General features: G+C 44.4%; 1 pseudogene; it reads left to right on the forward strand.

Moving 5' to 3' along the window:
- The first annotated feature begins 22104 nt into the window (after positions 1-22104).
- Positions 22105-22222, forward strand: LOC126092961 (5S ribosomal RNA; annotated as a pseudogene).
- The last annotated feature ends 1187 nt before the right edge of the window (positions 22223-23409 follow it).

The following is a 23409-nucleotide window of genomic DNA, read 5'->3' on the forward strand; positions in this document are numbered from 1 at the left end:
TAATTTAGACTACCTGTACTGTCCTGCGGGTTAAGCAGGGCGTCTCAACAGTATTACTAGAATTTCTGTCGAACTAAAGGCAGCTTTGGCAGCTCCTCCGTGGATGGACATCCGCTGTGTTCCTGCTCAAGGTTTGCAACAAGTGACACAGGAAGCGTCGGAAAGAAAACTACCTTCCTATACTCACACCTCCAAGCCTGACGAAATGATCAAGGTGGTAAACTCCGTGATCTGCCCCTTAACATGAACCCAGATCAAATTAAGGATGGACTTGATGTTCTGATCTTCCCTGTGAGAAGACCGTAAGATATAAATCGCCGAAGACAACAGAGGACACACCACAATCCCTGGTTATTGTGACTGTCAATCCGAAAAACAGAAAGGTTTACCAAATAACGCTTCATCAAACTCACGGTGCAAGCAAGAAATCTAAGAGCTAAAGAGGGTCCAGCGCAGTGCTATCGGTGGCAGGTGATTACGTTGCACGTCACTGTTCCACGTCAAGCGAAAGTGTCAAATATACTGGCAACCACACAAGTCGTGATTGACCTCACTTACAGGGTTCGGTGCTGCTACGCACATTCTGTGTCAGCGGCTGCACTGTATAAAGCGCTACACCTCACCAACGTGGAGAAACTACTAAGCTGCAACAAAAGTAGTCGGTCTAGTCAACGGCGCCATGCACTGCGAAAACATCTGCCCTGCAGCGCCCTAGCATCTCACAGAGGGAAAACTACCAAAACCACGCAAAAGACTAGTCGGGGCCTGAAGATGCTGCCATCTGTTCACAGCAGCCACGCGAAACAATGCAGCAATTTACTTTAGACGCTCCTACTGATACAGCCGAAAGCTGTGTTTCGACGTAACAAGAGCTGAAATAAGGACGAAGACGAGAAGCAATGCCAAATTGAAGTTGGGCGTCCACGAAACCGTCACTGACGCAGCCCACGAGACTGGACACATCACCCGTGTGATTACAGCTGCTCCAAACAACAATCTCAGCAGCTTAAATCCGCAAGTCATTTTTATGGTTAACAGCGTAACAAGGCTGACACAGCTCCTTCCACAGGAAACTGGAGCTGCAGTAATGTCAGTTATGCAAACAGCCACCTGGTCTACCCACAATCGCCACACTATGGACAGCATCAATGGGCTGACAACAGCAGGGGAGCGCCAATGGCGTCCGCAGTCAAACTGGTGATCTTCACCAGTTTCTCCCAAACAGTGTTATTGACCAGACGAAATTATATCTTCCAGAGACATATTAAGTCTTAGTTTTATTTGCGATAAAGAATACTGGCCGAAGCAATGAATTAAGATACACTAAGTGATCAAAAGTATATGGACACCTGGCTGAAAATGACTTACAAGTTCGTGGCGCCCTCCATAGGTAATGCCGAAATTCAGTATGGTGTTGGCTCTCCCGTAGCCTTGATGATAGCTTCCACTCTCTCAAGCATGCGTTCAATGAGGTACTGGGAGGTTTCTTGGGGAACGACAGCCCATTCTTCACGGAGTGGTGCACTGAGGCGAGGTATCGATGTCGATCGGTGAGGCCTGGAACGAAGTCGGCCTTCCAAAACATCCCAAAGGTGTGTTAAAGGACTCAGGTCAGGACTCTATGCAGGCCAGTCCATTACAGGGATGTTATAGCCATGTAATCACTCTGCCACAGGGCCGCGCGGGATTAACTGTGTGGTCTAGGGCACTGCAGTCATGGACTGTGCGGCTGCTCTCGGCGGAGGTTCGAGTCCTCCCTTCGGCATGGGGGTGCGTGTTTGTCCTTAGGATAATTTAGGTTAAGTAGTGTGTAAGCTTAGGGACTGATGACCTTAGCAGTTAAGTCCCATAAGACTTCAAACACATTTGAACATTTCTGCCACAGGCCGTGCATTATGAAGAGTTGCTAGATCGTGTTGAAATATGCAATCGCCATCCCCGAATTACTCTTCAACAGTGGGAAGCAAGAAGGTGCTTAAAACTTCAATGTAGGCCTGTGCTGTGATAGTGCCACGCAAAACAACAAGGAGTGCAAGCCCTCTCCATGAAAAACACGACCACACCTTAACACCGCCTCCGAATTAAAGTTGACACTACACGCGCTGGCGACGTTCCCCTGGCATTCGCCACACCCACATCCTGCCAGCTGATCGCCACATTGTATACCGTGATTTGTCACTCACATAACGTTTTTCCACTGTTCATTCGTCGAATATTTACGCTCCTCACACCAAGCGAATCGTCATTTGGCATTTACCGGCGTGATGTGTGGCTTATGAGCAGCCGCTCGACCATGAAATCCAAGTTTTCTCACCTCCCTCCTAACTGTCATAGTACTTGCAGTGGATCCTGATGCAGTTTGGAATTCCTGTGTGATGGTCTGGATAGATGTCTGCCTATTACACATTGCGACCCTCTTCAACTGTCGGCGGTCTCTGTCAGTCAACAGACGAGGTCGGCCTGCACGCTTTTGTGCTGTACGTGTCTTTTCACGTTTCCACTTCACTATCACATCGGAAGCAGTGGAGCCAGGTATGTTTAGCATTGTGGAAATCTCGCGTACAGATGTATGACACAAGTGACACCCAATCACCTGACCACGTTCGAAGTCCGTGAGTTCCACGGAGCGCCCCATTCTGTTCTGTCACGATGTCTCATAACTACTGATGTCGCTGATATGGAGTACCTGGCAGTCGGTGGCAGCACAATGCACCTTACATGAGAAACATATGTTTTTGGGGGTGTCGGATAATTTTGATCACATAGTGTATGTACCAAGGCCGAGATGCGAACCTGGGTCTTCTCCTGATTAGGTAGATGCACTAACCATTGAGCCATCCTGGCACTGCAGTGAGTGTAGCTACACAGGGGACATAGTACGTCTTCTGACCTTGTTACAAATTTCAGTTCATTGCTTCAGCCTGTATCCATTATCATAGATAAAGTTATTGAAATTTGCCTCGCACTTATAATATATCTAAAGTGCTGCGTACATCCTCGTGTGCGGAACTGCTCATGTTTCCACATGGATATACCAACGGCAGGCAGATGTCGGTTCAGCATTACACTTGCAAAATATCACCTGCCGATACCCAACGTATCTCCTGCCGCTGGAAGCCATTGGCATTTTTGTCCATATTTTACTGTGATGTAACACGTTCACTGCAACAGACAAACCACTCTCTTGTCCTCTGGATCACAATAATTTCGAGGCCTTGGTGACTATATGTGGCAGGATTTTCATTGCAGGCGACAAAAACGTCAAGCATGTCGCATCGCACTGAAGATTTGCAAATGTAAGTGGATGTTTACTGTGCGTCGCCTTAGTGAAGGGCTCTTACGAACCTAGTGTATTTCCCAAAAACAGAAGGCAATTTGATGTCATCTATGTTGGCATCACTATCGGCATACCAAGACAAATTTCTGCCCTAACAAGCAACGCGTTATCTTTAGACAATATCCCAGTCAGTGTTCATAATGATACAGACGCCTCACCACTGCCTCAGCTTATAATGTCACTGAGAGGCATCAACTGGAAACACAGTGCCAAAATTACCGGAAAGATTTCTACAGTCTCTGAACCTATGAAAACTGGGATAGATGTCATACTACTTCAGTTCAGTGAGGGAGCACTAACCACTGCTACGGGAACAAAACCATGTATACTCACAACTACCTCCAGATGTTCTTGCAACCATGACTTAGAAGAAGAGAATACAGTGGGGATTGCAACTTTGAAACTAAGTGGTTGCTCAAACATCACGGTAGTTACAGAAGCACATCGAGACTCAGAAGGGGCAAGTGAGGTCGCTATACTCCAGGTTGGAGATGATTCTGTATAGAGAACAACTAAGCACTTCCTTCGACACACTTAGCGAATACCTCCGCTCCAGGACGGTAATAGAATCATCGGCGAACCAATTAAAAAAGCTAACTCTCTAGCAGATTACTGCGAATTTCACGACGGCGCAGTAGACGCAGCACATGTTCTCGTTTGGAACATTGTTCCAAATTTGTGGAAACCTTAATTTTCTGGAGTAATTTTTGCAACTTCAGAAAAGTATTGTAACATACAACCAGTTAATGCCATCATTGAAAAATGGAATAAGAAAATATATTACACTTTTGCTATATTGCTGGCTAGAGGCGAAAGTCTGAAAATTTTTCCAAAGAACAACACTCTCTCCTAATGAAGAATGATTATTGTACAATTTGACATTCTCTGACGCTGTAGATATTCCGATAATGAATACCACAGCTGGTAATTTCGGCATATCTAAAAACGGCATTTACAGAAGCTGGACTAACGAACATAGATCTGGGAAATGCGACTGCGAAGAAACCTTCGGTAAGAGAAGAATTACTTCAATTAATCGATCAAAGAGGGAAGTACAAAAAATAACACAAAAAAGTAATTCAGTATTACAAGTATTTTCGAAAACATTTTGAGAAAAACAGCATATTTATAAAAGTAGTCTAGATCGCATAAAAATTACATTTATTGGTGACAGTTGCAGTTCAAGGACTGATCATCTCCAGACCGTACTCCAAAGTTAATGTTTGGGGACGGATCCACAGAGCAGGAACAGCTGAAGCCTCCATATGCTGACAGCTGCTCAATAGTTTTGGCAGGCTTGCGATAAAGTAAGAGAGATTTCTAAAATTAGCGGATGACAGCCTCTGGGGGTTTCCGCGGTTCCTGCTTCGCGGATCCGTCTCCACATATCAATTCTGGAGTACCCCTTTAGACTATAACTGGACACTAATAAAGGTACTTATTGCGCTCTGGACTGTTTTTCTAAGCACAATAGCAATATAAGTCACTTAGAAATGATAAAATAGGAAATGCAGAGACTCCATGGCGAAAAGGCTGCAGGATTAATGAGAAGAAATCGAGAAATGAATGGTGGTCGGAAGGGCTGGTATAGAGAACATCAAAGTCAAAACTAGTTTTGTTCAAGTTAAAACATTAATAGTGCTAGAGTAATTTAATTTTTTAACACAGAGGAGACAGTGGATAAGTGGAAAAAGAACAATGAAGGCCTCTGAGAGGGGATGAACTGTTTCGTGACGTGATGAAAGAAGAAATGGGACTCGATTTGGAAAAATTAAGGGATCCAGATTTAGAACCAGCGTTCAACGGAGCTTTGGAAGACTTGTGATCATATAAGGTGGATTTGTACACGATTGGAAGAAGTGGTAACCAGAGGCCTATTCGATTTGTTTGGTAGAATGTCTAAGACTTTGAAAAAATATGTTGCAGAAAAATCAGAAGAAATCAAGCGCAAATAAGTGCGCGAGGTATCGCTCAATCAGCGCAACACCTAGTGCATCCAAGTTATTGACATGAATAATATATGGAAGACTGGGAAAGCAAACCGAACATCCGCTAGATGACGATCAGTCTTCTTTTAGGATAAGTAAAGCCACCAGCGAAGCGTATCTGAGGCTAGGCTTTGTTACTGAAGCAAGGTTTATGATCGATGACGTAAAATGGTTAAGATGGTCAAGATCCCCATAAAAATAGGTGTACGCTCCTGGGGCAAAAACAATAAGAACACTGAGCTAATACTAAGAACGGAAAGCCGAAAACAAAGTACTCGGATTGAAGTTAGTGTAACACAGGGGTGTAGCCTTTCCCCCTGCTCTTCAATTTGTACAATGAAGAAGCAGCGACGGAAGCAAAAGAAAGTTTCAGGAGATGGATTAATGTTCAAGGTGAAAGCATATCGATCTTAAGTTGCACTGATGACATTACTGTTATCTTGTAGATTTAGAATAAACTGAAGAAAGAAAAAGTGTTTAGGAGCACTAATAATAAATTTAACATCAAGACGAAGTGAAGGAATCCCCTACCAAAGGCAAAGAGGACGTTCTTCGCTAAACAAAAAGTCTGCTAGTGTCAGACATTGGCCACAATCTGAAGGGGAAAATTCTGAGAATATGTGTTTGGAACACAGTGAGCCGTGTGTAGGTCGCGTTGGTGCCATTGGTAGGTTGGCATCGTGTAATAGGGATAGTAGCGTCTCGTTTGCTTCTGTTTACTGGCGCCACTACGTTTGCTAGTGTTGTCTGTCCGCGAGTGGCAGCAGCAGCGTTTTTCGATATCTAGTATCTGTACTACTTTTGGAAGGACGTGAATTGTTTTCTGGGTCGGGTGTGTCGGTAGCTCGTTTGGCACGGAGCAGCAGGGAGGTCCGGCAGCGCGGGACATTCCGGGACCGCTGGCGGCACCGGTCGAGGGGCTGTGGTTGTGAGGGCCACATCCTCGTTCTCCACCGGACCCAGCATGTTGAGTTAACGTTAATCAAGCAGTGAAACCTCCGCTATTTGTGATCAAGTCGTTTCTTCGTGCGTTGCTGCTCGCAGGGTCACCGTGAGATAAACAGTCACAAGCGGAGCGTGTCGAGTTGGTGGAGCCTATTAGCCTTCTACTGTCTGTTATTACGAGGTGCATTCAAGTTCTAAGGCCTCCGATTTTTTTTCCTAATTAACTACTCACCCGAAATCGATGAAACTGGCGTTACTTCTCGACGTAATCGCCCTGCAGACGTACACATTTTTCACAACGCTGACGCCATGATTCCATGGCAGCGGCGAAGGCTTCTTTAGGAGTCTGTTTTGACCACTGGAAAATCGCTGAGGCAATAGCAGCACGGCTGGTCAATGTGCGGCCACGGAGAGTGTCTTTCATTGTTGGAAAAAGCCAAAAGTCACTAGCAGCCAGGTCAGGTGAGTAGGGAGCATGAGGAATCACTTCAAAGTTGTTATCACGAAGAAACTGTTGCGTAACGTTAGCTCGATGTGCAGGTGCGTTGTCTCGGTGAAACAGCACACGCGCAGCCCTTCCTGGACGCATTTTATGCAGTGCAGGAAGGAATATGTTCTTCAAAACATTTTGGTAGGATGCACCTGTTACCGTAGTGCCCTTTGGAACGCAATGGGTAAGGATTACGCCCTCACTGTCCCAGAACATGGGCACCATCATTTTTTCAGCAATGGCGGTTACCCGAAATTTGTTTGGTGGCGGTGAATCTGTGTGCTTCCATTGAGCTGACTGGCGCTTTGTTTCTGGATTGTCACAACCGACGAAAAGAAAGTCCCATTCATGCTGTCGTTGCGCATCAACATTACTTGGCAACATGCCACACCGGCAGCCATGTGGTCGTCCGTCAGCATTCGTGGCACCCACCTGGATGACACTTTTCGCATTTTCAGGTCGTCATGCAGGATTGTGTGCACGGAACCCACAGAAATGCCAACTCTGGAGGCGATCTGTTCAACAGTCATTCGGCGATCCCCCAAAACAATTCTCTCCACTTTCTCGATCGTGTCGTCAGACTGGCTTGTGCGAGCCCAAGGTTGTTTCGTTTGTTGTCACATGATGTTCTGCCTTCATTAAACTGTCGCACCCATGAACGCACTTTCGACACATCCATAACTCCATCACCACATGTCTCCTTCAACTGTCGGTGAATTTCAATTGGTTTCACACCACGCAAATGCAGAAAACGAATGATTGCACGCTGTTCAAGTAAGGATAACGTCGCCATTTTAAGTATTTAAAACAGTTCTCATTCTCGCCACTGGCGGTAAAATTCCATCTGCCGTACGGTGCTGCCATCTCTGGGACGTATTGACAATGAACGCGGCCTCATTTTAAAACAATGCGCATGTTTCTATCTCTTTCCAGTCCCGAGAAAAAAAATCGGAGGCCTTAGAACTTGAATGCACCTCATAGTTTTTGAATTTTGTGTTATTATTGGAGAAGTGCAACCAGCGGTATTTTACTACCTAGTGGCCGCTAACGCCCCAGTTACCTGCCCTGGAGGTGAGGGTATTTTTGCGGCAGTGTACTTTTCCTAGTCTTGCCGATCCTGTCCGGCATGATGTGTGGTTGGACATCCTCCTTGACTGCGGTGTGGATTGTGGTTTCTTTTGTCTACCTTGGTTGTAGTGGTTTCTTCTGCCTTTCGATGTTTTAAACACCGTATTCTGAAGACGCAGTGCTGTCTGTCACTTCACCCTCACTTGAATTATTCCATCGTTGCACTGGTTATCACACTTTAGGTGGAGTTGGTAAGAGGACTGATCGGCGTTTAAACTTTTCCTAGTTTGAGTTGCCATCCTGTTAGATGAGCATAACTCTTGGCTGCCTGTCTCACCACTTACGCAGCTGTAGGGACTTTTCTCAGGTCGATCTGTGGATCACGCCCTTCTTTATTTGGTCTGACTGTCAATTGTCTAAAAATAACATTTTGTTTAAATTATTCCTTTCGATTGTGGCTTTCAGCCGACAAATAATTTGAATTCTTCTTAATAGGGCGTTAAGCCGTCAGTGTACCTGGTGTTACAGTCAGTTTTTTAATGATTGTTTTAAAAAAATCATGTTGGTATTTCCAACATGTCTTCCTCACTTGTAATTCAGTCCTTCAGCCCTAATTGTTCTGCAGTATTGCTTGTGGCCTTCATCCGATAAATAATTTTGAATTCTGTCTTAATAAGGCCTTCAGCCGTCAGTGTAGCTTTTGTTACAGTCAATTTTTTTTTTTTTTAAATGATTGTTTCTAAAAAAAATTTCCTGAAATGAAGTGTATGTGTTTACTGTGCAACCAACAGTAACTGATTAGGCCCCATCCACACCTTTTCCTGCTTCCCCTAAGTCCCACTCTTACACAGCACGGTAAGGAAATGAATCGTGGGCGATGGGACAACCCAGAAAGTAAGAAAATCGAATCGATTGACATGTGGCGTTGTAGAAGTACATTAATAGCGAGATAGCCTGATTAAGTGGGGACGTATACCACAGGATAGTCGAGGAAAAGAACAAAAGAACGTTACATCATGTTTTGAGACGACATGATATAGCTTCCACGGTAACAGTGAATGCTGTAGAGGGTAAAAACGCTAAGGGAAGTGAGAGATTCAACTATATCCCGCAAATGATCTACTATGAGTCTCCAAATAGAAATATGTTAGAGGACAGAGCTGATAGGTGGAGAAAGTACACAGTGAGCATCTGCGAAGGGGAGGAACTGCCTGATGATGTGGAAGAATATGAAGTAGTTGTCCATTTCAAGGACATAGTTTATGCACCCATGGTGTAGGCGTCATCAGGGCTCAGTTCGAAGCAAGACTCGCCATTGAAGGTTTTATTCCAGTCAATGAAATTCAAGGCCGAAAAGGTGTCTGGAGACGCCCTGGACAGCGGTGCAATACCAACCTAAAAGACTGTCGCTCACCATATGAACCGACAGCCGGGGAATGATGGTCTGGGATGTCGTTTCTTTCCATAGCAGGATCCTTTTGGTTGTCATCCGGGGTGCCCCTACAGCACTGCGGTACGCTGACGATATTCTATGCACATTTTTTTACTCTAAAAGACAAACCATCTTGGGTTTACATTTCAGCAAGATAATGTCCGCCCGTACACAGTGAGAGTTTCTACTGCTTGTCTTCGTGCTTGCTTGCCAAACTCTGCCTTGGCCAGCAAGGTCGCATGATTTGCCCGCAGATCAGAACGTTTGCAGCGTTACGTGCAGGGCGCTCCAACCAGCTCGGGATTTTGACCATCTAACACGCCAATTGGACAGAATTTGGCACGGTGTCCCTCAGAAGGACATCCAACAACTCTGTGAATCAAAGCGAAGCCGAATGACTGCTTGCATAAGGAGCAGAGGATCGAAGTGTTATTGACTCTTTCTCTAGAATAAATCGGCCAATCCGAGCGGTCTCAGGCGGTGCAGTCATGGACTGTGCCGCTGGTCCCGGCGGAGGTTCGAGTCCTCCCTCAGGCATGGGTGTCTGTATTTCTCCTTTGGATAATTTAGGTTAAGTAGTGTGTAAGCTTAGGGACTGATGACCTTGGCAGTTAAGCCCCATAAGATTTCACAAAAATAATCGGTCAATTTTTCTGAAGTAATAATATGTTTGTCTGTACCTTTATATGACGTTTACCGATTTCCGTCCCAGTCGGATAATTTCTTCGTGATGCTTCGCTTCTTTGTCTTAAGACTGTATAAAAGAGTTTAAAAAAGGTGGAACATACTGCATAAGAAACATAGAACTTAAAATGATGTGACATAACCAGCTTCCAGTATTTTTTGAATTTCACACACACTGGGATATCAAATTGTGACAACTGAAAGCTTTGTAAAGGATTTGGTGTCGAAACGTGCTCGCTGTCATACATCGGCAGTGAGCAAACAGTTGCGTAATACTGTTTTTGTTTAATTTACATACTACCAATAAAAAATGAAACTCAAAATTTACATAACGATTACACTGTTTCCGTGAAATCAACAAAACTGATCTCCAAATACCATTTTACCAGTTGTCGTTTTGCTGGAGAAAGAACGAAAAATGTTCACATGTTGGAAATCAAACGCAGATCGTTTGGATGGAAGTTATTCCACTTCAAGCTAACAGTGAACAACAGAAGACCCTGAAGAATATCCGAGCAGAGCGGCCGAAACTGAAGAGAAGCACGATGTGGCCTGACAACCTAGATGTTTTTACTTTGTTCCAGTCCTGTCCATTTTTGTAGTAAATGTAAATGATAAGGACCTGTGTCTTTCTCATTTGTTATGCTGCAATTCTCGACGACTGTACAGTTGTGTGAAACTGTAGAGATATACACTCCTCCGCTACATAACCAAAACTGATTGCCACAGCTCTCGTATCCCAGGGAGCCTGAATGAAAAGCCCTCGCCCCACCTTGCTGGCGAGATAAAAATTGATTGATAGGCCATCGGGATCTCATATCAATATTTTCACCGGTATCAGACGGTGGTGAAGGCATGAACTATGACCCTAGTTGCAAGGAACCAATGACTTGAATACACTCATGCTCATAAATTAAGGATAATGCTGATACATGGTGAAACAACGCTCTGGTGGGCGGTTTGCGGGTTTAAATCACCTCGGGGTATGACCAAGTGGTGCATCTGACATGCGGTCGTCGCACGGTGGCGCTGGCCTCAGTCCACATACGCAGAGGTGTGTTGGTACATGTCAGAGTACGGTGCAGTGAGTAAGTGTGCAGACGTTTTCAGACGTGCTAATGGTGACTGTGTGTTGAAAATGGCTCAAAGAACACATATTGATGACGTTATGAGTTGTAGAATACTAGGGCGACTGGAGGCTGGTCAAACACAGCAGGTCGTAGCACGGGCCCTCCGTGTGCCACAAAGTGTGATCTCAACATTATGGCAATGATTCTAACAGACAGTAAACGTGTCCAGCCGCTACAGTACGGGACGTCCACAGTGTACAACACCACAAGAAGACCGATATCTCACCATCAGTGCTCGCAGACGGCCACGTAGTACTGCTGGTAGCCTTGCTAGGGACCTTACCGCAGCCGCAACAACTGTTGTCTCCAGACACACAGTCTACAGACGACTGAACAGACATGGTTTATTCGCCCGGAGGTGCATTCCACTGACCCCTGGTCGCAGGAGAGCCCGTAAAACCTGGTGTCAAGAACACAGTACATGGTCACTGGAACAGTGGTCCCAGGTTATGTTCATGGTAAAGTCTGAACAGTGATTCTCACCGAGTTTTCATCTCGCGTGAACGAGGAACCAGACACCAACCCCTTAATGGAGGTCGTGGATTGATGGTGTCGGGTGGGATTTTGATTGGTGCATGTACACCCCTGCGTGTCTTTGACAGAGGAACTGTAACAGGTCAGGTGTATCGCTACGTCATTTTGCACCAGTGTGTCCGCCTTTCCAGGGGTGCAGTGGGTCCCACCTTCCTCCTGATGGATGATAACGCACGGCCCCACCGAGCTGCCATCGTGGAGGAGTATCTTGAAACAGAAGATATCAGGTGAGTGGAGTGGCCTGCCTGTTCTGCAGACCTAAACCCCATCGAGCACGTCTGGGATGCTCTCGGTCGACGTATATCCAGAGTATGCCAACCCGTTGTGCTGCCTGTGTACGTGTGCATGGTGGCCATATCCCATATTGATGTCGATGTACTTGCGCAGGAAACAGTGGCCTTTTGTAGCACATTTGTTTCGCGACGGTTTTTATCAACTTACCACCAATACCTGGGACTTACAGATCTGTGTCGTGTGTGTTCTCTATGTGCCTATGCTATTAGCACCAGTTTTGTGTAGTGCCTCGTTGTGTAGCACCACATTCTGCAATTATTCGTAATTTATTAGCATGAGTGTAGCTCCTGGGGAAAGGTGTAATCTCAACACTGATAAATAAAATATTTAGGTTTTGCACATAAACACAACGAGATATATTCAGAAATTAGCTCAGAACAAGGCACTCTAAACCGAAGGGAGCCTCCACTGGTACAGAAACATTCACGGAACTACTTATAGAAAGGTCATTGACTCATAAATTTACCTCAGAATATTTCGGGGAGAGAACTGGGTTTAGCCAACAAGAAGGTGGGTGGCAGACTTCGGTGAACCTCACCGCGTGGCTGGCGCTGCTCCTCTCCCGTGTTATCGCGAAGTAGTCGTAATAGGTAAATGATCGAAACGGCGATCGAATCCGAGCGTCATTACTTGACTGTGACCGAAGTTTTACCAGTTTCCTGATATTCACGGTACACTCGTGAAATGGTCGTACGGGGAAATCTCCCCTTCACTGCTACCTCGGAGATGCTGTGTCCAATCGCTCGAGCGCCGACTATAACACCACGTTCAAACTCACTTAAATCTTGATAACCTGCCATTGTTTTGTCTTATATAGGCGTTGCCGATCGCAGCGCCGTATTCTACCTGTTTACGTACTTCTGTATTTGAATACGCGTACCTATATTGTTTCTTTGGTGCTTCAGTGTGTAATTTATATCGAAGTTAATAAACCATTGAAAAAAAAATTGTGTAAAAGAAACATCAATTAACAGGACACAGTCTGAGACATCAAGTAATTGTCAGTTTGGAAATGACATAATGGAGGGAAGTTCTGGATCTGAAAATTGTAGACTGAGACCAAAGCTTGACTTGTATAGGTAGCTTCAAATGGAGCTACGTATGTTGCAGTAGGTTTGCAGAGAAGGGGACGCTTGCACAAGATAGCCTAGCGAGGAGAGCTGCGTCAACGTATTAACAGTTTCGTATCATCGTCCTGGATGGGGAACAAGCATTGATGCACATTAATAAAGTGAACTTCTCTTCCGATGGTAGAAGACAGATAAATGTCTCAGAAAGTACAAAAGAGGGGAAAGCGAACAATTTGAAAAGGCTGCAGACGCAAGCAGTAACCTAATTAACTGTCCGATAAACACTGACAGAAAACAAATCGCAACACGAGAAACAAATAATGTGGAGTGAATGGAAATCATCGCGTGAAATGCTGTTCACGAATGGCAGAACAACAGATCGAACCACCAGGTTGGTGTACGATACTGGGATAACCAAGAGAGTGCTCCTGCTGGTATACGAAATCACACTCCAGGCCAAAACTGCAGGTGTAGGTCCAGTATGTCTGGAAAACAGACACACTGGTTGCAGGCCGTCAACTGGCCTCCTCCTAATCAACACAGGGCCATCACTGGCACCGAGGCAGAACCAGCTTTTCTCAGAAAACACAGCAGATGTCCGCCGCTCGTGGTCTCGCGGTAGCGTTCTCGCTTCCCGAACACGGGGTCCCGGGTTCGATTCCCGGCGGGGTCAGGGATTTTCACCTGCCTCGAAATGACTGGATGCTTGTGTTGTCCTCATCATTTCATCATCATCCAGGAAAGTGGCGAAATTGGACTGAGCAAAGGTTGGGAAATTGTACGGGCGCTGATAACCACGCAGTTGAGCGCCCCACAAACCAAACATCATCATCATCAACACAGCAGACCTCGGCCGTGCCCTCCAATGAGCTCGCACTTGACACCACTGAAATCACAAATGGCCGTTGTTTGGGGTCAGCGGAATGCACGCTACAGGGCGTCTGACCCGGAGGTGTCCTTGAAGTAACCAATGTGTAACAGTTGGTTGTGTCCCTGCTGATCAAACTGCTGATGCAGATACAGTACGATTTGCCAGAGCCAGACGCCGAAAACGATGGTCTTCCCTTATACACTACTGGCCATTAAAATTGCTACACCACGAAGATGATGTGCTACAGACGCGAAATTTAACCGACAGGAAGAAGATGCTGTGATACGCAAATGATTAGCTTTTCAGAGCATTCACACATGGTTGGTGCCGGCGGCGACACCTGCAACATGCTGACATAAGGAAAGTTTCCAACCGATTACTCATACACAGCAGCTGACCGGCGTTGCCTGGTGAAACGTTGTTGTGATGCCTCGTGTAAGCAGGAGAAATGCGTACCATCACCTTTCCGACTTTGATAAAGGTCGGATTGTAGCCTATCGCGATTGCGGTTTATCGTATCGCGACATTGCTGCTCGAGTTGGTCGAGATCCAATGACTGTTACCACAATATGGAAGCGGTGGGCTCAGGAGGGTAATACGGAATGCCGTGCTGGATCCCAACGGCCTCGTATCGCAGTCGAGATGACGGGCATCTTATCCGCATGGCTGTAACGGAAAGTGCGGCCACGTCTCGATCCCTCAGTCAACAGATGGGGACGTTTGCAAGACAACAACCATCTGCACGAACAGTTCGACGACGTTTGCAGCAGAATGGACTATCAGCTCGGAGACCATGGCTGCGGTTCCCCTTGATGCTGCATCACAGACAGGAGCGGCTGCGATGGTGTACTCAACGACAAACCTGGGTGCACGAATGGCAAAACCTCATTTTTTGGATGAATCCAGGTTCTGTTTACAGCATCGTGATGGTCGCATCCGTGTTTGGTGACATCGTGGTGAACGCACATTGGAAGCGTGTATTCGTCATCGCCATACTGGCGTATCACACGGCGTGATGGTATGGGGTGCCATTGGTTACACGTCTCGGTCACCTCTTGTTCGCATTGACGGCACTTTGAACAGTAGACGTTACATTTCAGATGTGTTACGACCCGTGGCTCTACCCTTCATTCGATCCCTCCGAAACCCTACATTTCAGGAGGATAATGCACGATCGCATGTTGCAGGTCGTGTACGGGCCTTTTTGGATACAGAAAATGTTCGACTGCTGCCATGGCCAGCACATTCTCCAGACCTTTCACCGACTGAAAACGTCTGGTCAATGGCGGCCGAGCAACTGGCTCATCACAATACGCCAGTCACTACTCTTGATGAACTGTGGTATCGTGTTGAAGCTGCATGGGCAGCTGTACCTGTACACGCCATCCAAGCTCTGTTTGACTCAATGCCCAGGCGTATCAAGGCCGTTATTACGGCCAGAGGTGGTTGTTCTGGGTACTGATTTCTCAGGATCTATGCACCCAAATTGTGTGAAAATGTAATCGCATGTCAGTTCTATTATAATATATTTGTCCAATGAATACCCGTTTATCATCTGCATTCCTTCTTGGTGTAGCAGTTTTAATGGCCAGTAGTGTAAGTAGTGCTGCAGGGCCATCTGGAGCCCGTCTTGCGACCATGCACTCCCGTGACCACCGTTTCCAGCAGTCATGTATAGCGACTTCATTCCTGCCAAGTCTTTCTTCAATATCGCAGAAGGAATATCCAGCTTCTAGTAGCCCTATTACACGACCTCGTTCAATCTCAGTGAGGTGTTGGTAATGGCGTTTTTTTTTCGCCTTAAAGGTAGTCTTGAGACTAACATCAAAACACCACGCCGAAATTTAAAGGTAGCTAAAGCGCACGACAGCTACAGCGTGTATTTAAAGCAAACCTGAAATGCATCCTCGTAGCAGCGCTATTACCGCCACTCTTATGCGACTGGCGCGAAATCTGAATACAAATCATCTTTCAAATGTAGAACACGCCTATCAACTTTCTGGATAGCAGTAACGTCGAGATGTGCTCATCAAGCAACACTCGCTTAACGCATTTATAACTCAGTAGCCCTCCCATCATCTTCAGCCCAGCCAACCAGAGTGCCACCAAAGTATGAGTAACTCGCCAGCCCAAGGAAAATTTTTAAAATATGCAGACAACTGAGTTCACAGATCCAGATGGAATAGTTAATCTTCACCGTTGTCAGATACTCCGAATTGTGCTAGCAAAATTTTTTACGTCATTTTTCTACTAGAAAACTAATTAATAAAAATATTAGCTTAATATATGTAATCCCTATCATAAGTTTTTCCTTCACTTACTCTGATGTAACTGCAAATTTTATTGTCATTGCTATGGTATTGAGTTTACAAATGGTTTGGTGCAGCTTTCCATGTAAGTCTACCCCGTAAAAGCCTCCTAATCTTTGCATAACTACAGCAACCTACATGCATAGGGACCCGTTTATTATTGGTTTGGTGCATATGGTCATAACGACTAATAAACACAAAAAGTACACGCGACAGGGCTTTAATCATCAATAATATATTCTTCTACACTATTTACAACAGTCTTCCAAAGCTGGGGTAACTTCGGATTTCGCGACTATAAACATCACCCGGTTGTTTGAGGCGAAGAATTCGTCGTGCCATGTTTCATTCCTTTCATAACCACTAGTTCCCTTTCATGTCCTTCGGCTCATATAATTGCAATCTTGGTTTTTGTACAAGTTGTAAATAGCTATTCGCTCCCTGTATTTTAATCCTGTTGCCTATAAAATCAAAGAAGGTAGACCAGTCAACATTGTCAAAAGCTTTCTCTAAATATATACGTGCTATAAATGTAAGTTTGCTTTTCTTCAACCTTTTTCGCGCCGCAATACATAATGATCTTCGGCAGTGTCGGCTTCTATCAGTTTTACCGAACTTCTGTAAACAATTCATGTCATTCTTCTGCAACCATGACTTACTAAATTGACGCTTAGGTAATATTCACACCTGACAGAATCTGCCTTCTTTGTTGTATGTATTATTACATTCTTGACCCGTAAAGGTAGCCGAGTAGGCGCGCCGGCCCTGGATCGATTCCACCTGGCGGATTACCGACAGGGCCGGTATGGTGGCCAGCCTGGCTGTGGTTTTTAGGCGGTTTTGCACATTCCGCTAGGTGAATACTGGGCTGGTCCCCACGTTTCGCCTTAGTTACACGACTCGCAGACATCTGAAAATGTTCGCAATATTCCATTGTTTACACTAGATGCAGACAGCTGGGGTAATTCCGTCCCGGGTGGGGGGGGGGGGGGTGTTTGAAGTGGCGGCAGGCAGGAAGGGTATCTGGCCACCCTCTGCAACTAACACTGCCAAATCAAAAGTAACTTGTCCGACCCCGTGTGGCGCTGAACAAAGGCCCCAAGAAAGAAAGAAAAAAAGAAAATTACTACATTCTTCATTAAGTCCGAAGGTATTTTGCCTGTCTCATATAACATGCTCACCAGATGGTACAGTTCCGTCATGGCTGGCCCTCCTAAGGATCTCAGAAATTATGAGGCAATATTTCGTCTTGCATCTTTCAGTGACCTATCGTATTCTTCTCGCAGTATCGTAACTCCCATCTCATCTTCGTTTCTCTTCTCATTTTATAATATTGTCTTCAACTTCACTTCTTTTGTGTAACCCTTCAGCTGTCCCTTCTTTGTTTAGTAATGGCTAGCAATTTGAGGTCACCATATTCATAGTTCCTTCTCTTTTATCTAAAGGCCTCTTTCCCCTAGTTATACATGCTGCTGCAGTCTTGCATTTGCTCTCTAGCCATTCCTGCTTAGCCATTTTGCACTTGGATAGTCTCATGATTAGGCGCCTGTATTTGCTTTTGCCAATGGCCTTGCCATAGTGAAAACACCAGTTCCCGTTAAATCACCGAAATTAAGCGCTCTCGGGCATGGCTACCACTTGGAGGGTGACTGTCTGGGTCTTCCGAGAGCTGTTGGCAAGCGGGTGCACTCAGCCTTTGTCAGTTCATTTGAGCAACTACTTGGCTCAGAAGTAGTGACTTCAGTCACGAAAACTAACAACGGCGGGAGAGCGGCGTGCTGACCACATCCTCCTCCATATCCACATCCAATGACGCCTATCGGCTGAGGATCAGACAGCGGTCGGTCTGTACAGTTGGGCCTAACAACGCCTGTTGGAGTTAAGGTATTTTTTTATATTCCCTTCCGCTTGCTCATTTTGTGCATTTTTAGTTTTCTACTTTCGTCAGCTAAATTAAATATCCCCTGTCTTATCCAAGAATTTCTACTGCGCCCTCTCTTTTTATCTAGTTAATCCTACTGTGCCCGGACCACATCGTCTCTCAAGCTTATCCATTCTCCTGATGTCTTCCTTTCCCCCTGTTTCAGTCAATTGTTGCCTATGTTCACTCTCACTCTCTCACTCTCTCAACAACTTTAGTTCTCTTAATTTATCCAGTACCTGTCTACTTAGCTTCCTACATTTTGCAATTTCTTCAGTTTTAATCTTCAGTTCATAATCATTAAATATGGTTATAGTCAACATATGCCCCTGGAAATATGTTGCAGTTTAAGGGGTTTGGATATAAAAAATATAGAAAAATCGATTTTTCAAAAATACGCCTGTTTTGTAGCGCACATCTTCCTGAATAGTTTGATGTATAAAACATATATACTTGAGGGATTATGAGGCACGTTATTTGGTCTTAAAAATACCAAGGAGCAGCGCAACACCCCTTTGCACAGCAATCTTCTTCAAGTGTATTTCGCTCTGTAGAATTCAATGTATATATTTGCGTCATCAAACCTGTATTCAGGGACCTTGCAAATGAAAACGTATTGAAGAAATGTCTTCATGGCGGTACCCAAAACCCAAATGAAAGATTTAACCAATGTGTAAGGGAAAGATTGCCAAAAACCGTTTTGTGGTGAGAAATGCACTTGCTATTTGTGGTTATGATGCAGTTTCATGTTTTAATGATGGTGTGCAAAGCAGGAAACATGTTTTAGAGAAGATGGGAATTAATCCCGGAGTGAACTGCATCAAAGCTGATAGACAGAGAGCGTGTAGTGAAAGCAGATAAATCATTTTTGGAGGTGACAAAATCAAGCAGAGTGCATCATAGGAATGTGAAAAGGTAGGAAACTGATTTAGAAAATGAAAAAGTACCTGCTTATGGTACTGGACAGTTTTTAAAGGAATGCCAAATACAATGAGAAACTTCAACGGCCATTTTCCGCAAAACACAAATTTCTGTATTTAGATACATGTTACAGCCAAAATAAATATCCTATTACTTCCAAACGTGGTATGCTTATTAAACACAAACTCCTTAATGCAAAACTCTAGAAATTTCGAAATATATGAAAAACTGTGGTAAAAATTGGGATAATTAGCTACAAAATTTGAGTTTCTTTTAAACGTGAATTTTAAAATGTAACAGATCATTCATTTTTACATAAATTTAATAAATTCTAGAGTTTTATTCACCTGTTAGTATGGTTTGTAAGCTGCGCAAAATTCATCGAAGAATCTCTCTTTCTTATGAAGAAAAGTGTTCATATAGCAACGAAAGCAGCCAATAGTAAGTGAAAAAATGATAAAATTTCAAACGGAAAAAAATTATTTTGTTATATTTTTTTAACTTTCACTGCAATGAGTGTGAATCCTGAATCTTTCCTGGTCATGCTGACAGAGTTTTACGAATTTATTTGTAGAAGTATAAACAGTGGAAATTAAAATATCCTGTGGTGCCTCTCCTGCCCGTTTGACGTCGGACCCCCCTTAAAATCTAATTTCGATATCTCTACCTTACTGTTATATAATCAATGTGAAACCTTTCAATGAGTCTAGTCCTCTTCAGTGTAAAGACTCTTCTCACATTATTCTTAAGCCAAGTGCTTGAGATGATTAAATTATGTTCTCTAGATAATTCAGGCAGCTTCATCTTGCATTCGTCTCCCCCAGCCCATGTGTTACGTCTATTTCCCCTTCCACTCCTCTTCCTACTATAGAATTCCAGTCTTCAAGTAATTTCGTCTTTTTTAACTGTATGATTTTTTAAAAATCTCATCATTCATTCATTCACTGCGTCTCTTCATCATCTATGGCGCTAGATGGGATATAAACTTGTATTACTATGTTGTTCATAGTAGCTTATCCGCATCTCTGTTTTCTTATTCAGTATTAAGCCTACTCCTGTGGGTGCTGGCTGTATGTCTGTCTTGACTACTAGAATGCGTTGTCTGTTATTCATAGTAGCTTACCTGCATTTCTATTTTCTTACTCAGTAGTACGCTAACTCTTGCATTACCCCTATCTGGTGTTGATAACCCTGTACTCACCGAACCTGAAGTTCTGCCATAGCACTTTATTAACTCTCACCAAACATACCTTCAAGCTATCAGTTTCCATTTTTAAGTTCTACAACCTACCTAGCCTACTAAGGGATTAACATTGTGCACTCGGACCCACGGAATGCCAGTTTTGTTTCTCCTGATGTCGACGTCTTCCTGAGTAGTCCCCATCTAGAAGTCTGAGTGGAAGAGTATTCTACCTCGAGTGTGCCACCAGCATTCGATCATGTAGTAGAGATTCATGCCCTTGGAAAGAATCACGGCTGTAATTTCCCCTTGCTTTCGGCCATTCATATGAGCAGCACAGCAAGGCCAGGCTGGTTGTGTTATACGGCCAGATCAGTTAATCATCGAGACTGTTCCCCTGCAACTACTGAAAAGGCTGCTGCCCCAGTTCAAGAACCAAATGTTTTTCCTCTCAACAGGCACCCCTCTGCTGAATTTGCACCTACAGTGCAACTATTTGTTGGGGCATGCAAGCCACCCCACCTCACCAAGCTCAATTGTTGATGGGTTGTGGGAGGTCAGATGTGGGTTAGAAGCCCACTCTTTAATAACTGCAGAACCGACAAGGTAATCACAAAGTAATTGTTTCGTGATATGAGGCTCACAAAAAACACAACATTACATACATGGTTTACTCCATTTGCTGACTGTGAATTGCTTGACTTCAGCTGTATTAGGTATAGATCTATCCCACAATACTGACATTTTACAATTTGTGTCAGACTGGGACTCTAACCCTGATTTTCCACTTATGCGAATGGTCACCTTAACCTCCTCAAATATCAGTGCACGCTCCCTGGACTGACCCGAACTTCCACATGTCACATTGTCCACATCCTTGCATTGCCGTCCACTAAATCCATCAACAAATTCATCTTTGGATCCTTCCGAGAAGCGTGCACGGTTAGCCGAAGTGGTTAAGGCGACCGACCGTGACAAGTGGGAAATTCTGGTCCGAGCCCCCGGCCAGCACAAATTTTCAAACGTCGCTATTGAGACCTGTACCTAGTACAGCTAATGTAAGAAATTCACAGAAAGCCAATTAATTTCGAAGTACTTCATACAGCTGTGGATCGTCAACAGTGTCTGTTATTTCAGACACTAGGCATGCACATGACAGTAAATATACTGGTCCATATTCGTTGTCTCATTCGCCCTGTGCAGGAATCCAGCTAATGTGAGCCTTAGGTGTTGAGTTTAGTGGACGACGATATAAGGAGGTGTCGGTCATGGAGGCGTGCATTGATAGCCGATAAACAAGAAATCCGGGTTCTAGTTCTGGTTTAGCACAAAATACCTAATACATCTGATGTCCAGGAATTTATAGTGAGGGAATTAATTACAAAGTATTTGGTACAGATGTGGTTTGGTTGGTTGATTTGGGGAGGAGCCAAACAGTGAGGTCATCGATCCCATCAGATTAGGGAAATATGTCGGTCGTGCCTTTTCAAAGGGACCATCCGGGAATTTGCCTGAAGCGATTTAGGAAAATCGTGGAAAACCTAAATCAGTTTGGCCAGACGCGGATCTGAACCGTCAGCCTGACGAATGCAAGACCAGTGTGTTAAGCACTGTCCCATCTCGCTTGGTGGTACAGTTTTGGGTCGTCAACAATGTCTGTTATTTCAAACACGCATTTAAGTTTATTCCAATATTTTTCAGGCATGCGTCCATTATCTATTGATGTTCGGACATATTGATATATCTAGAACGTACATCTGAAAACTGAAAGAATATTCTATCCGCCACTGAGGGAATATTCTATCCGCCAGCAAAACTTCCGCAGTCCAGTATTTTCACATGTTTTCACATACAATCACACCGAGACCAATGACTTCACAGCATGTATAGGCATAGAAAAAAATCATTTCTTAGTATTTTAGTTCCTTGTGGCAACGGCCTTGCCGCAGTGGATACACCGGTTCCCGTCCGATCACCGAAGTTAAGCGCTGTTGGGCGTGGCCGGCACTTGGATGGGTGACCGTCCGGGTACCCATGCGCTGTTGCCATTTTTCGGGGTGCACTCAGTCTCGTGATGCCAATTGAGGAGTTACTCGGCCGAATAGTAGCGGCTCTAGTCAAAGAAAACCGTTATAGCGACCGGGAGAGCAGTGTGCTGACCACACGCCCCTCCTGTCTGTTTTCTCATCTGAGGATGACACGGCGGTCGGATGGTCCCGATAGGCCACTTGTGGCTGATGACGGAGTGCTTAGTTCCTTCTAGTAATATCTACAGAGCCGTATTAAAACTTGGACTTGAATGTCATCTGGACTATTACCAAAACGCCTAGTGGAACCAAGAATGTGAATGCCTAACTGTTTTTATATAACTCCCAAGTTTCACCCCTTACCTAATAACCCTAGGTGTCTTACAAACACTGAATTTTGTCCAGTGTTAGTAATACATAAATGTATCGAGTTTGGTTGAAACTGATTAGGGATGGGGGGGGGGTTAAACGTTCTCATACGCACTCCTAGGGCTTAGGCTAGGGATTTCTTCACCCTGAAGTACTTCTCTCTAAGGCAGTAAGTCACATATGTCCCAAGTTTGGTTGAGGTTCCAATATGCATTCCAGAACTTACGTCAATGTGAGCTTTACGTTAATGCATGTGCCTCTGTGTTGCTCCAGTATTATAACTGGAACATTTACATAGAGTAAAAACATTCAACAGCCGAGAACGTTTCAATATTACTTTATTTAAAACAAATGGTCTTGACTTTGCTTTCATCTTCAGGTCTTAGCAATTATTTTGTTATAAGTCGTGTTCATTTTACGCTGGACCTAACGCCAAGTTGTCATGCGGATAGAAATCAGCACATTATAAAAGGTCTGTCATAACTAAAATACTTAAAAACATAAAGCACCTTGTACAAATGGCCATGTCTATGCATATGTCGCTCATAGATCTGAAAATAGGTTAGTGGAGATGAAAGAGAAGTTACGTAAAATAAAATGGGATACTTCATAGAGATCAAATGATGTCGAAACACGTAGACCACAGAGAGGAATAGAACATGGAGGAATGTCTACTGTAGCCATTATTATAAAAAGACAGCATTACAGATAGTCTAGATCTCTCAGGTGCTTGTTTTAAAAAGTTAAGAAAAGACATACCTTGGAAATCATTCACCTGCAATTAGTTACAGAAAGCATTAATGCCAGAAAAATTCAGTTATGTATAACAGCAGGGAATT

The sequence above is a fragment of the Schistocerca cancellata genome, chromosome 7 (genome assembly GCF_023864275.1).
Source record: "Schistocerca cancellata isolate TAMUIC-IGC-003103 chromosome 7, iqSchCanc2.1, whole genome shotgun sequence".
Taxonomy (NCBI): Eukaryota; Metazoa; Arthropoda; class Insecta; order Orthoptera; family Acrididae; genus Schistocerca; species Schistocerca cancellata.